Source organism: Musca autumnalis, unplaced genomic scaffold (genome assembly GCF_047663935.1).
Source record: "Musca autumnalis isolate F117 unplaced genomic scaffold, ASM4766393v1 scaffold_5, whole genome shotgun sequence".
NCBI lineage: Eukaryota > Metazoa > Arthropoda > Insecta > Diptera > Muscidae > Musca > Musca autumnalis.
Window position 1 is genome coordinate 46,744,892 of NW_027412088.1, and position 13,650 is coordinate 46,758,541.

The 13,650-nt window shown below is 35.2% G+C and overlaps 1 protein-coding gene across 40 annotated transcripts in view; it reads left to right on the top strand.

Annotated features, from left to right (window-relative positions):
- The first annotated feature begins 3,510 nt into the window (after positions 1-3,510).
- RIC-3 (RIC3 acetylcholine receptor chaperone) overlaps positions 3,511-13,650 on the top strand; it is a 46,846-nt gene continuing 36,706 nt past the window's right edge. For 11 of the 40 annotated variants that reach the window (XR_012408603.1, XR_012408604.1, XR_012408613.1 and 8 more), the window contains exon 1: positions 12,758-12,974. The gene's annotated coding sequence lies outside the window, so the exon portion shown is untranslated. Of the gene's footprint in view, positions 3,819-12,743; positions 13,031-13,086; positions 13,326-13,650 lie in introns of those variants that run through there. The other 29 variants (XR_012408608.1, XR_012408612.1, XR_012408616.1 and 26 more) reach the window with 14 other exon arrangements.

A 13,650-nucleotide genomic window follows, 5' to 3' on the forward strand; every position in this document is an offset into this window, starting at 1 on the left:
TTATGTTATCGGAAAAAATAGTAAAAATTAGTAGATTCTTGCAGTACTGGAACAAACCAAAACTGTATCTATTTCTATGTTCGATGTATATTAGGGATATATTTTTTTGAAGAAAAAATATATTCTTAAGAAAAAAAACTATTTTCCATAAAGACATCTTCATATCAACGACATTAAACCTCCCCCAAGTCCGAGCGACGTGTCGCACACTTAAGCCCTCGGCACATACGGTCCGTTTAGTGACACGTTGGGACACGCGTTGTCCCAAAACAGTTAAATTATGTTTAACTTTAATGCGCCAGCCATGTTGTTGTTTTTCAAAAAACTTAGCTTCACTTACACTTTTTTCATGTGGTTGTTGTACCGCAACGCATCGCATGTGCCGAGCGCTTTAAGGCCGCGGCACATACGATCCGTTGAGCGTCACGTTACAACAACCACATGAAAACTTCAAGAACAAACTTGGCATCACTTACACTTTTTTCATGTGGTTGTTGTTATTAACGCGTGATGCGACGCACAACGGACCGTCTGTGCCGGGGCCATTATAGAGGCGGTACAACATTTGTTAATATGTGTGGTATTTTGTTAAGTTTGAAAAAATAAAGCCCTGAAGGCCAGAGCAGAATCAATCGTCGCTTGCTTTGCTTGCTTCCCAAAATGTCAAATTATAAAGGAATGCCAGATCCTCTTTGCATATCCGCCTGCGTTCCCCTTTAGGAGGCTCTGGCATTCCTTTATAATTTGACATTTGGGAAGCCAGCGACCTCAAACATATTTGCAAGAATTCTACTTTCTGTGAGAAATTATGCATTTCGTGGAATGATATTGAAACATTTAAATTGAAAATGTAACGAATTTTCATTCATGTTTTCCAATATATTCAATCAAATGTGAAAAATTATTAGTTTTTTATATTCCAATAATTTATAGACATTTCCTTATTTTCTTTACATTTTCCGGTGACACTAAAATTACAAACAAAAACAAATTTATATGTGGTTGTTGAGTTGTATTTGTTGTAGCATTTACATTACCTTATTTGTTCTACCATGTTTTCATTCATAATTTCTGTGTTTACCCTCTGTTTTTGTAAACAAAATATTTCTTCTCACACGAATTGTCAAATTTTGTAGATCGACTAAAGTCCAATTTACATATGCACATTAAATGATTTCGTTTTACGAAATCCTAGAAACAAATGAAGTGTATTTACATCTGTTTTTTGCGTCATTCGCTTACGCACACAATCGCACATACACACTTATACAATAACACATACACACGCACACAATAATTTTAATTAAGAAAAATAAGAATTTCACAACACAAATGTACCAATAATTTTTGCAAGTTTTTTAACCATTTATTTTCACTTTTGTCATCGTTTGAGTATTTTTGTTTTTCTACAAAACACACAAACAAACAAAGACATCATAAAACAGTTGAATTTTTTGGTAGTTTATGACAAAAACAGGGCTGCTTATAATAGTATGGTGTTTTCGTACGTTGTTTAGAATAAATGACGCAGATATCGTCATTTATTTTTGTATGGTAAATGACGCAAAATGTTGCCTGTTTTAGCAAATAAATGACGAAACAGTCCTAAAACCTGTTTTTCGTGCTAATGTAAAAAGCACATAATACCCGAGACAGACGGCATTTCTGCATTTACGAAACAGCTGTTTGCTGGTAAACAACTGTTGTGTTGTTGTTTGCAATGTAAATTGTGTCTCAGAGCATGAATATGCTCTCCTACATGAATATGGGCTCTCTTTAACAGCATTACCATATTGAAATACCTAAATTCAGTTTAAATTCCCTTTGATTTTGTGAATTAGGAATGTGGATAATGCACGAGTTAATTTGAATTAAGGCAGTTAATGCAAATTAACGCTGCTGTCTGTCTAGGGTATAAGCGCAAATGTAGAGCGCTGATTTTTATATGAGGAATTCTTTACTAAATATGAAACGCGTCTACGAAAAATTAGGTTTGTATCTGTGATTAGGTCTGTCATCTGGGGGCAGTGCTATGGATGCCTAAATTATTACGAATATAGACGAACGAACAAAAATTAGTTACAAAAACTGGGGGTTAATTCTACCAATTTTTATCGGTAAAACTGGTATGTCCTGGTTCACACTGGATTCACTTATTTCAATTAAATAATTTTTTGAAATTATGCGTCCCTAGATCAAGTTCCATAATAGAGCAAAATCATCAAATTGCTGCAGTGGGGAACTTGATCTAAGAATTTTTTTCTAATTCTATTGACGCACCTATTTGACCCACCAGCCTTCCAATTTTCTCCACCAAGAAGTTTCCCATAGCACCATTTCTTATGGCGTGGATGCCACAGACTATCGTATCGTATGTCAATTACATCCCCAGACATTGACGACATAACTTTGATATATTATGCAAAGTCAGTACCTGTATTGGGATTCTCTAACGCATTTTTTGGTTATCGACAAACATCGTTAAAATTAAAATGCTTATAATTTCGGTAATTAACGATATTATTCGGTAAGTTAGCGACCAATAAAAAGCAGTCGTAAAGTTCTACAGATAGCATGAGTGTTGTCAACTTTTATTTGAACTTTTCATTGATAATTTTGCGGTTTAATTTTACCGATTTTTGTCGGTAACCAAAAAATGTGTTAGAGAATCCCACTACTGACCTTTTGTGTACAAATACTGGGTCTGTGTGGTTTGACATCACGGATCCTTTACTGCAGTAAATTTCGAAGTTTTCCTTTCCTAAATTTTCTTGAAATCTACTATTAATATTTCCGGACTACAATATTCGTAATAATTTAGGCATCCATGACTCAGCCCACAGATGACATACAGACTTAATTTTCGTTCCGTATATAAATAAGAATTCCTCATTTAAAAATCAGCGCTCTACATTTGCGCTAAGGCTAGAAAATCGATGTACAAAATTTGACAGTTCGTGAGAGAAGAAAAAGTTTCTTTACAAAAACAGGGGGTAAATCGGTTATTATATATCCTACATGTCTACAAAAATATAATCACATAACGATTCCTCTTCTATCATTAGATATAACGGTATTTCTACGTTCTAATCAGGTTGGTTCTAATCATGACAATGAAATGTTCCTAAATGTAAAACCATGGCACAATTACCCAGGTAGTGGCATCGTAAAATTTTGAATATGTTATGTCAAAACTTTCTTTATGTTGTTGGGGAAATTACAACAAAAATATTTTTTTATAAAGGGATTTGACTTTTCATATTCGATCAGCTGGTGTGATACCACTACCTGGTAGTTCTGCCATGTGTAAAACTAATAAAAAATTGTAAACAAATAAGTGCATAATTGCTGTGTTCCAGAACCTGCAAGAAGCTACTATTTTTTACTACGATAACATTTTTTCCTTTATGTTATCGGAAAAAATAGTAAAAATTAGTAGATTCTTGCAGTACTGGAACAGACCAAATGTCAACAGTATCTTGCCCTATGTGAACCCTATTTTTTTTATTTAATAACAGGTTGGCAACATTTCCACAGGATATTAAACTACCATACACGAAAGGAAGTGTTGTATTTTACAAAGAGGGCAAATACAAATAACAGTACATACTTTCATCTACCCACTGGCTTTTATTGATTTATACAAAAACCGTAATAATAACAACAACAGAAACTGATTTTCATTTGCTGCAAAATAAATATAAAATTTTAGTAACAAAATACTACACCAAGTAAATTAACAAAACGATAATAACAACTAATAAAATATTACAAAAACCAACATTAGAACACGAAGAAAAAAACCAAGAAAATATAATGTAAGTGTAACAAATTAAGAGTTCCCTTAAAAATATTCTCTACCGAAAAAGTCGCAGCCTATTTAAAATCCAGTGACTTTACAAGGTGGCAAAAATTAGATATTTATTCATATGAAAATATATATTAGTCAATGACCATGAACTTTCTTACAAAGATATTTATATTTTTTTCTTAATTTAAATTGATGGACAATTTGAAGAAAAAAAAAACAAAAGTTTGCTAAACCAAATATGTTTGAAATCAAAATGGGGGGATGATAAAAATAAGTGAATGTAACATACCTACAAACATACCGTACGTTTTGCATTGCTATATACATATTGTGTGTGTGTGCGTCCGTTTGCGAAGGGGGGTGAATGGCGGCTGATGTTGTGCTTTGAAAGATATGACCAAAAACATGACAAACCATTGAATGGATGAATGTTGCTTTTGTGGCCACTTTGTAGGAAAAATCTAAAAATGATTTATGTCATCTCCAGAATTGACAAAATTCTTTTAAAACATTTACTAATCTGTTTACTATACAGTACAGTGCTTTAAACATGGACTTAACGTTTGTTGAAGTCATTAGGTTTGTCTTTTTGTTTGCTAAATAATATTGGCTCAGTTTCCTCCAGCAACATATGGCAAGTTTTACATTACACAACTGTCAAGATGCACATCGTAAAGATGCATCATTCTGTAAAATTTTATAAATGCTTACACAAAATAACACAATTGGATTCGGAATGTGGAATATATAGAACAAATCGATTATATCTAGGGAAACATATGATATGATTATTCATATTTCTATTACAACAACGCTATTTGAGCATCCCTGTTACCAAAATACAGTATGCAAAACTCATATTCGAACATCCCTAAAAATGATTAATATCGTTACTAATAACAGATTAGGCACAAATAAATTTTTTTATTGGATCGAGAATATTTAAGAACAATTTATATGCAACCATGGTTTAATTAAAAAGGTTTTTTTTTCTTTTATTATTCCACTTGGGAACATAGGGCTTCTACAAGATTGTTCCAACTTATTCTATCGTTATATAATACATATTTTGATATCATCTAAAGTTGTGTTTGCTTTCTTCAGCTCATTGAGTATGGTTTGCCCTATGCATTTCCATTTTCTCCTTGCAATCTGCCGGGCCATTGGTTCTTCATTTGACATCTAGTATAGTGCATTGTTTGAGATTTTGTTGGGCCAAAATATGTTGCTTATTATCCGGAGGCATTTGTTGACTAATACCTGGAGTTTTTGTGTTATGGCGTTTGTTAAAAGTTAGCTAAAGCTATCTGCAAAGACATAAAGTAATAAAGACCTGACAAAATGCATGCAACAAAAAAATGTTTACGATACTTTGTATAGAAACATTACCCTTAACAGGTTGCAGTTAATTCAAAATCGCAACCAAGGAGGAACATTTCATGTAATGGTATCAGAAACGAAATTTATATATTCAAGGATCTATTCAAGAATAATTCCATGTCAATTGGATCGGTAAATTCGGTTAAATACGTAAAAATGTATAAAAGAAAAAAATGTTATATCACCATATCGTAACATAACATTATGTTAAATTCAAAAGCCATTCACTGAAGAATGATAGCAAAAGAAATGTCTTATCTTGTTGTATTTATGTCTTTGCTATCTGTCAGTTTAAATTTTTTCTTTCGAGTGTTCCTAAAACTTCAAAATTATATACACAATAGCTCTGTTCCAGAACCTGCAAGAAGCTGTTATTTTTTACTACGATAACATTTTTTCCTTTACGTTATCGAAATAAATAGTAAAAATTAGTAGATTCTTGCAGTACTGGAACAGACCAAATATGTGTATGTGGATGCTGTTTGAAAAATATGTCAAACAATTTTAAAAGCAATCGAATTCATTAATTTTTAAATATGTTTTAGAAAAATTTTATGGAAGAAATTCTTCAGCTTTGCTTTGAAAAAATCATATCATCATATCCACAATTCGATTATGTGGAGAAACTTTGACTTCATTAATTTTTCGCGTTTTTTATAAAATGCTCAAAAAATGTATTGCAAACAAACCCACTTGTTGCTTTTGTGTTTAGTAATTTTGAAGTTTTAGGAATTCAGGAAAAACCAGGGTTCTATAATTTGTTTTCACATTGATCTACCTCTTTAGATAGAATTAAGCTCTGTTGTTACGATATCATAACAATATCCTGTTAAGTAGTTAACCATTTCAGGCATTTTTAACCGTCAAGTTCATATTCAATGAACTGGAAACTGTTATGGAATAAAATCCTGAGCCCAACTTTTTGCTGTCCTACAAGTTAAGCCGAATTGCGCTTTAATTTGTTTTTTATCACTAACTTACCCCTGTTGTTGGTAAAATGTTTATATATGGCCTGTTCCCGTACTTTATAAAGCGGTAAAAGTGGTAAAGGTCGTAAACGATTTTCATATAAATTTTGTGTACGGGAACGCAAAATGTGTAAAAGTGGTTAAAATTGTAAAAACTTTTTAGTTCTGGAACAGAGCTATACTTTGATTCATAAACATTTGTGCATTATGCATATTTTCCAGTCTTTACAAGCAAAGCCAAGTTTACTTACACCATGCTTCACTGCATCAAAGGTTTTTGATAAGTCGGGCGCCACCATCCATCACTGTTCTATCGCACGGTTTACTCTGGTTGAGTCTTCGACTAAAGGGGAGTACACACTATCAATCAAAAATGACAGCCAACGTACTTTTAGGACAATTTTCCGGCAAATAACAACTTTTATTTAGCTAAAAACGTTTGAAATACAATATTTACGGTATTATTTAGAGATTACAAAAGAAATTTTTCAGTTAGGCTTTGATATTCACGAAATAGACCTCGATGACTGTCAGTTTTGCTTGTCAATGTGTACTATACTTAATATGTGCGGAGTTTGCATGCTGCTTAGGGAACCCTGGATAGCTATTTCTGACGCTGGGGAGAATTAAAGCCCCCAGACAAAAACCAAATTGGTTTGTGCGATTCACCTAGTAGCGGGACTACCCTGTTCACACATCGGGAAAGACGTGGATGGCTAGCGGCAGGTTGAGAACTTTGCTGAGATAATAGACTTCCGGCTCATCCAGGCGTTTCAAAATTATTAGCATTGTCAATTGTGGTGGTTCCTCTTCGACAGGAAAAGATATAACCAGCCCAATCACGAATGAAAATTCCGTGCGGAACTTCTCTCTTTTCCCTTCTTTCCTATCAAAAACAAAAAATCCGCACGGAAAAAAAAATTCCGATTTAGAAAAAGTAGGTATCATAGAATTTTCCAATCACATTTGATATTATTCAAAATTAGTAACATCTTGATTATTTTTGTCTAAAAACGCAAACACTCATTTTCTCTTTGTCCCGGTCCACACTAGCGTGAATTTCATTAAAAATTTCATGAAATTAGGCGTTCTTAAATCGAATTCCCCACTACAGCAATTTTATGATTTTACTCTACTATGGAAGTCGATCTAGAGACGCATAATTTCATGCAATTTTTTCAATGAAATCACTGTAGTGTGGACCGGGACTTTGTTTCACCAAAGATGTCAATATTATAAGATAGGAAAAGTCAATTGTGAAAAATTAACTGTAGAGGGAGTTAACCTCTGTTGCTACGATATCATAGCAACATTCTGTTAAACGAAAACTGTTACTCATTGGAATATTGACAAGAAAAACATTAAAACTCAAATTTTACGGCGTTGACTTTTGTTTTTTTATTAAATAAAATATAAAAAATAGTGAAGAAATAAATTTCAGCCACAAAACACGACGTTAATGTTTTCTGCCGCGAGAAATGGGAATCAAAAACGATTGGCATTGCTGTTATCAATTCCAGTGTGTTGTGTAGCCATCTGTAACCAAAATGTGGAACTATTAGCATATGTTTTTGGAAAATGCATTTGTTCGGGTCTTTATTGCTATACGTCTTTGGTTTCACCAAAGATTTTGATAACAGCAATGCCAATCGTTTTTGATTCTCATTTATCCGCACAGAAAACATAAACGTTGTGTTTTGTGGCTAAAATTTGTTTCTTTACTTTTCTTATTGTTTATTTAATAAAAAATCAAAAGCGAATGCCGGAAATTTTTAGTTTAATTGTTTTTCTTGTCAATATTCCAATGAGTAACAGTTTTCGTTTAACAGAATGTTGCTATGATGTCGTAGCAACAGAGGTTAACTCCACCTACAGTTAATTTTTCACAATTGACTTTTCCTATCTTATAATATTGACATCTTTGGTTTCACAACAATTAGGGCACACAAGGTATGAAAAAGACCCTTCAGTGCTGCCAAATTCAATGATTATTTTTTGCTCGACAAACTGTTGATTAAAATAGCTTGCGCACCTCTTCGTGTCATTCAGAGGCCACGGCCCGTTGAGCGTCGCGTTACCACAACCATATGAAAACTTCATAAGCAAACTTGGCATCACTTACACTTTTTTCATGTGGTTGTTGTTGTGGTAAAGGGTGACGCGACGCACAACGGACCGTATGTGCCACGGCCTTGAGTTCCCATATTCCTTCTTTCCAGGGTTCGAGAGTGTCTTAAACGTTGCCCAATGTTACAATTCTTCAGATGTCCAATTCTTCTTATGTCCACCGACCAACATGTTAACTTTCAGTGTCAGCTCCCTGACTCTGGGGTCACTGGAGTTGAAACATCGAACCTCATCAGGCTCATTTGCTAATCCCGTCGTCTCTGTTGGGAAATTTGTCTCACTTCGGGTATTTGACCAATAGGTATATGGCTAGCGGCTGCTGCAGCAGTGATGTTGTCTCGGAACGTACTTTCTGCTACCCGAACATCAGAAGGGTTGGGCAGATCTCTGAAGCGGTGATTAGTGAACTCTTTGAAACTAGGCAAATTAGCTTCCCCATAATTGATGAAAGTGCGGGTTTCCGAGGTGATGAAATCGGCCGGTCTGCTGATGGAAACAATTATAGGGAGATGGTCTAACCCAAGAGAAACGACGGGTTGCCAGACCAGGTAACACGATGGCGTCTTCATTGACCGCGTAACACATATACATATGAATCTTCTCAACCAGCACTATACCCCATTGGTCGTTTCCGCGGAGCGAATAGCACAACTGATGATGCGCATTAAAGTCCCGTAAGACTAGACGGTTATGACCTTCCAAAAGCGGGCTAATGGCGGCATGTATACGTTCAGCAACCACTCTACCTCGGCAGTTCCACACCTGACTGCTACCCTCATATATTCCATTTACGGGCCATCAGAGCCAGGCTCAAGCGAGAAATCCACTATTTTCATGATCTTACCTCGGAGTCCATTGCAATTAAATTTTTGAGGAGGGCAGGAGTTAAGTTCTGCGTGTGCGACTGCTGTTGGAGGGACTACGGGGACGACGACTGGCTGGGGGCTGTGTTCTCGCAACAAAGCCACATCCAAATTGGTCCTGGGTTTTCCTCCGTCCCGGCACGGACCAAAAAAATGTGGACCAAAGGCATTCCGGAAATGCTGCTCCAAACACTAAAAAGCGATAAAACATGTGTATACTGAGGTGGCAGCCGCCGGACGAAACACAGGTGTTGTATGGTTCTGGGTCAATCCCGTATCGATGAACCCGTCAACGTGGGATTGGGTGGGATTCTGTAACTCTTTTTGCCGTTACCGATAAAAATCTGTAATATTAAAACGCAAAATTATGAATGAAAAGTTGGAATAAAAGTTGACAACACTTGCGGCATCGGTAGGATTTTGCAGTACAGAGACAGCGGCAAAACAGCTGATTATCACACTATCACATAGAAAAGCGTTTTTGGGAACAAATTTGTTGTTTTTGTATGGTTAATGACACAGTTATTGTTATTGATGTAAAGCCCATGGCACATAAGGCCGCTGCACATACGGCGCGTTGAGCGTTGCGTTACAACAACCACATGAAAACTTCAAGAACAAACTTTGCATCACTTACACATTTTTCATGTGGTTGTTGTTTTCAGCGCGCAACGCGTCACACAACGGACCGTATGTATTTGGCCCATTACAATTCGTTGTGCGTCGTGTCACAACCACATGAAAAATGTGTAAGTGATACCAAGTTTGTTCTTGAAATTTTCATGTGGTTGTTGTAACGCGACGCTCAATGGACCGTATGTGCCGCGGCCTTAACACCTTCTTAAGAGCCTGAAACAGAACCACATGAAAAATGTGTAAGTGATGCCAAGTTTGTTCTTGAAGTTTTCATGTGGTTGTTATAAAGGCCCCGGTACATACGGCGCGTTGAGCGTTGCGTTACAACAACCACATGAAAACTTCAAGAACAAACTTGGCATCACTTACACTTTTTTCATGTGGTTGTTGTTTTCAACGCGCAACCCGTCGCACAACGGACCGTATGTATTTGGCCCTTAACTCTATGCTCAATGGACCGTGTGTGCCGCGGCATTTATTCCACTATGGTCCTACCTAGGGCAATTTTCAACGGTGAGAAGACCAAGTTAATGGTGTCGACGCGCAATGCGTCCATTGAGCTCGGACCAACAGTGGAAGTTGGTTCCTACAATTTTGAGGTAGTAAAAGACTTCGTATACCTCGGCACCTCCGTAAAAAAACAAAGGACATCAGTTGTGAAATAAAAAGATGAATTGTATTGGCCAACATATGCTACTTTGGTTTAAGTAAGCAGTTTAAAAACAAAGCCACATCTCGTCAAACAAAAATAACACTCTACAAAACACTGATACTACCCGTGCTGATGTATGGCTCCGAAGCCTGGGTACTTGCGCAAGCAGACATGGCAGTCATTGGTGTGTTTGAGAGAAAATTCTTCGAAAGATCTGCGGGCCAATCTGCGTTGACGGTGAATATCGACATCGAATGAACCACGAGCTGTATCTGCTATACAACGACATCAATATAGTTAAACGTATCGAGATGCAACGATTGCGTTGGCCAGGCCATATCATAAGAATGAGCGACGATGAACCCGCTAAAAAGGGGTATAAATACGGACCGCTTGGCGGTGCACGCAGAGTTGGCAGGCCAAGGAATAGATGGCGCAAACAAGTGGATGAAGAGATGAAAAGGCCTAGTTCGGCCTATGGAACAAATGTTCTGTAATGGGCCAGCTAAGTAAGTAATACTATGTTTACATTTACGAAATCCACTCGATTTCAACTGCCAATTCCACTGCTCAAACGTCAAATGAAATCCAATCGATTTCAGATGAGTTTTCATTTGACGTATACACAAAGGAATTGACAGATGAAATCGTGTGGATTTCGTAAATGTAAACATAGTCTAAGTAAATTTTTGGCGATTTATGTTTATGCAAATTGACAACAATTTTATTGCGGCAAGTCAATTGTTTTTTCTTTTTTTTGGAACGTAGTTGCAAAATGGAAATTTCCTTTTTTGGGATAATTTTCTTTTTTATTTTTAATAAAGTACAACATTTTTGCTTGCTTTGTGGTTCCTTTAATGGAAGACAAATTATTTTATTTTGGCAAATCAGTTGATTGCTTGGAAGTTTCTGCAGGGAAGGTGTCTGTTTACTTTTTATTTTTTTCTTGCAAAAGACAATAAAAACTCCTTAACAAAAACACTTACACTTTTTTCATGTGGTTGTTGTTTCTAACGAGTGACGCGACGCACAACGGACCGTATGTGCCGGGGGCTTTACACTCTGAGAAAGTTCTTGCAGGAAAAGTAACCAGACAGACCTATGTAGTGTTGTCAACTTTTATTGGTACTTTTCATTCATAAATACGCGTTTTAATTTTACAGATTTTTGTCGCTAGCAAAAAATGAGTTAAAGAATTCCACAACAGAGGACCCCTACTGTCAGCTGCACCACCTTTTCAATTTCTCAAACATATTGGCTGACTTTTACGGGAAACCTCATGGTAGAACAAATATAAGGTAAAGTAAATACTACAACAAATACAACTCAACAACAACCACAAATGAATTTGTTTTTGTTTGTAACGTTACTGTCACAGGCACATGTAAACAAAACAAGGAAATGTCTATAAATTATTGGAATTTATAGAACTAATATTTTTCACATTTGATTAAATATTTTGGAAAACATGAATGAAATAAAAATTCGTTACATTTTCAACATGAATGTTTCCACATCATTCCATTAAATGCGTAATTTCTCGCAGAAAGTAGAATGCTTGCAAAAATGTTTGGGGTCGCTGGAAATTAATTGGAAAAGGAGAAGCTGCTTCAATCTTTTGTTTTAGAAATAAAATAAGCACATGTTTATTAGGGCTCTATTTTTCAGATTTAACAAAATACCTCACATATTAACAAACGTTGTACCGCCTCTATATGCGGTGCTTTATTATGCGGCTCGCCGTTGGGACTTGGAGGAGGTTACATATCATTGATATGAAGAAGTCTTTCTGAAAATAGTTTTTTCGGAATGATATATTTTTTCCTCAAAAAATATATATCCCTAATGTACATCGAAATAGAAATAAATATATAAAGCCTTTACCTAATTAACTGCGTGTTGCGTGTGCGTTCAAAAATACAAAAACAAAATAAATGTATTTCAAATTGACAACAAAAACAAATACATGTATTTTGTTTTTGTTTTTTTGAACTCACACGCAACACGCAGTTAATTAGGTAAAGGCTTAAAATGTCGTATGGAATTTGACACTAACGTTACAACCCAGTTCAGTCAGCTGTGTATTGCTGTTACCTTTTATTGTTCTACCATGGGGAAACCTTTGCGAAAATTTCAATATATTGTGTGCTGCAAAACACTGTGTCTGCCAAAAAAAAAAAAGAAATTTTCATGGTTCTATGGGCTTTCCAAATTACCTCAGCTACGAAGATTATGTGGACGAATTTCTTGACGATTGCGATGATGATGATGATCGTCATGAAGGCGAATATAAATATTTTCTTGTTAGATTGTGGTGTTTGTTGTTGTTTGCTATTGTTATTTGTCGTTATGAGAGTGTGTGGCCGCCGACTGACTGGTTGGTTGGTGGTATTTTGGCCGAAAGGCTGGGACGGACGCAAGCGAGAGATGGACACAGCGTTTTGACAGTGTGTACATTTTGAGAGATAACCGTAGTTGCTAAAATTCGCTTGCCTTGGCCACTTCGAACGGTTTTTTGAAATGCAAAAATGTTTTGCGTAAGATTTTTCGTTTCAATTTAATGCAAAATTTTATATTTAACAAAATATATATAGTACATATTTGATATATTAAATAATAATCTATGTGGAAATAATTGTTTGTGTATAGAGAAAATAGAAATTAATTACATTCGATGGAAAACAAGATATCGGAAAAATGATGTTAATGAAATAAAAAATGCAAAAAGAAAATTGTATCTAAAAATAAAAATATCATACCGGACATCTATTTATGTAATAATATTTTTCAGTGTTCCCAAGCAAATAAACATATAGCTATTGATATTTGTGGTCACGAAAGTACAGTGGAAGGCCAATATAATAACTTACTTCGATTTTTAACTAAATGTAATAATAAAAATTTATAATATATTCAAGGAATATATCAGTGTTGAGTAGTTTATCCTAAAGTGAATGAGGAGCAATAATTAATTTGTTGGTCTTTATAATCACGTTTGACTGTGTGTTTTTATATGTGTCTTTAAAAAAAGATATAGTTTTGTGACATCCGCTAAAAAGAAAACATGTACGCATTTGTTATTGTGTTTTGCAAAAAAAAAAAAAACTATTCTTTCACAATTAAAGTAAAAAGTCTAAAAAAAAATAATAATAATATAAAACACGAAATGACTTGTAAATGTCTAATAAAATGTTACGTATTTTCATCATGTTG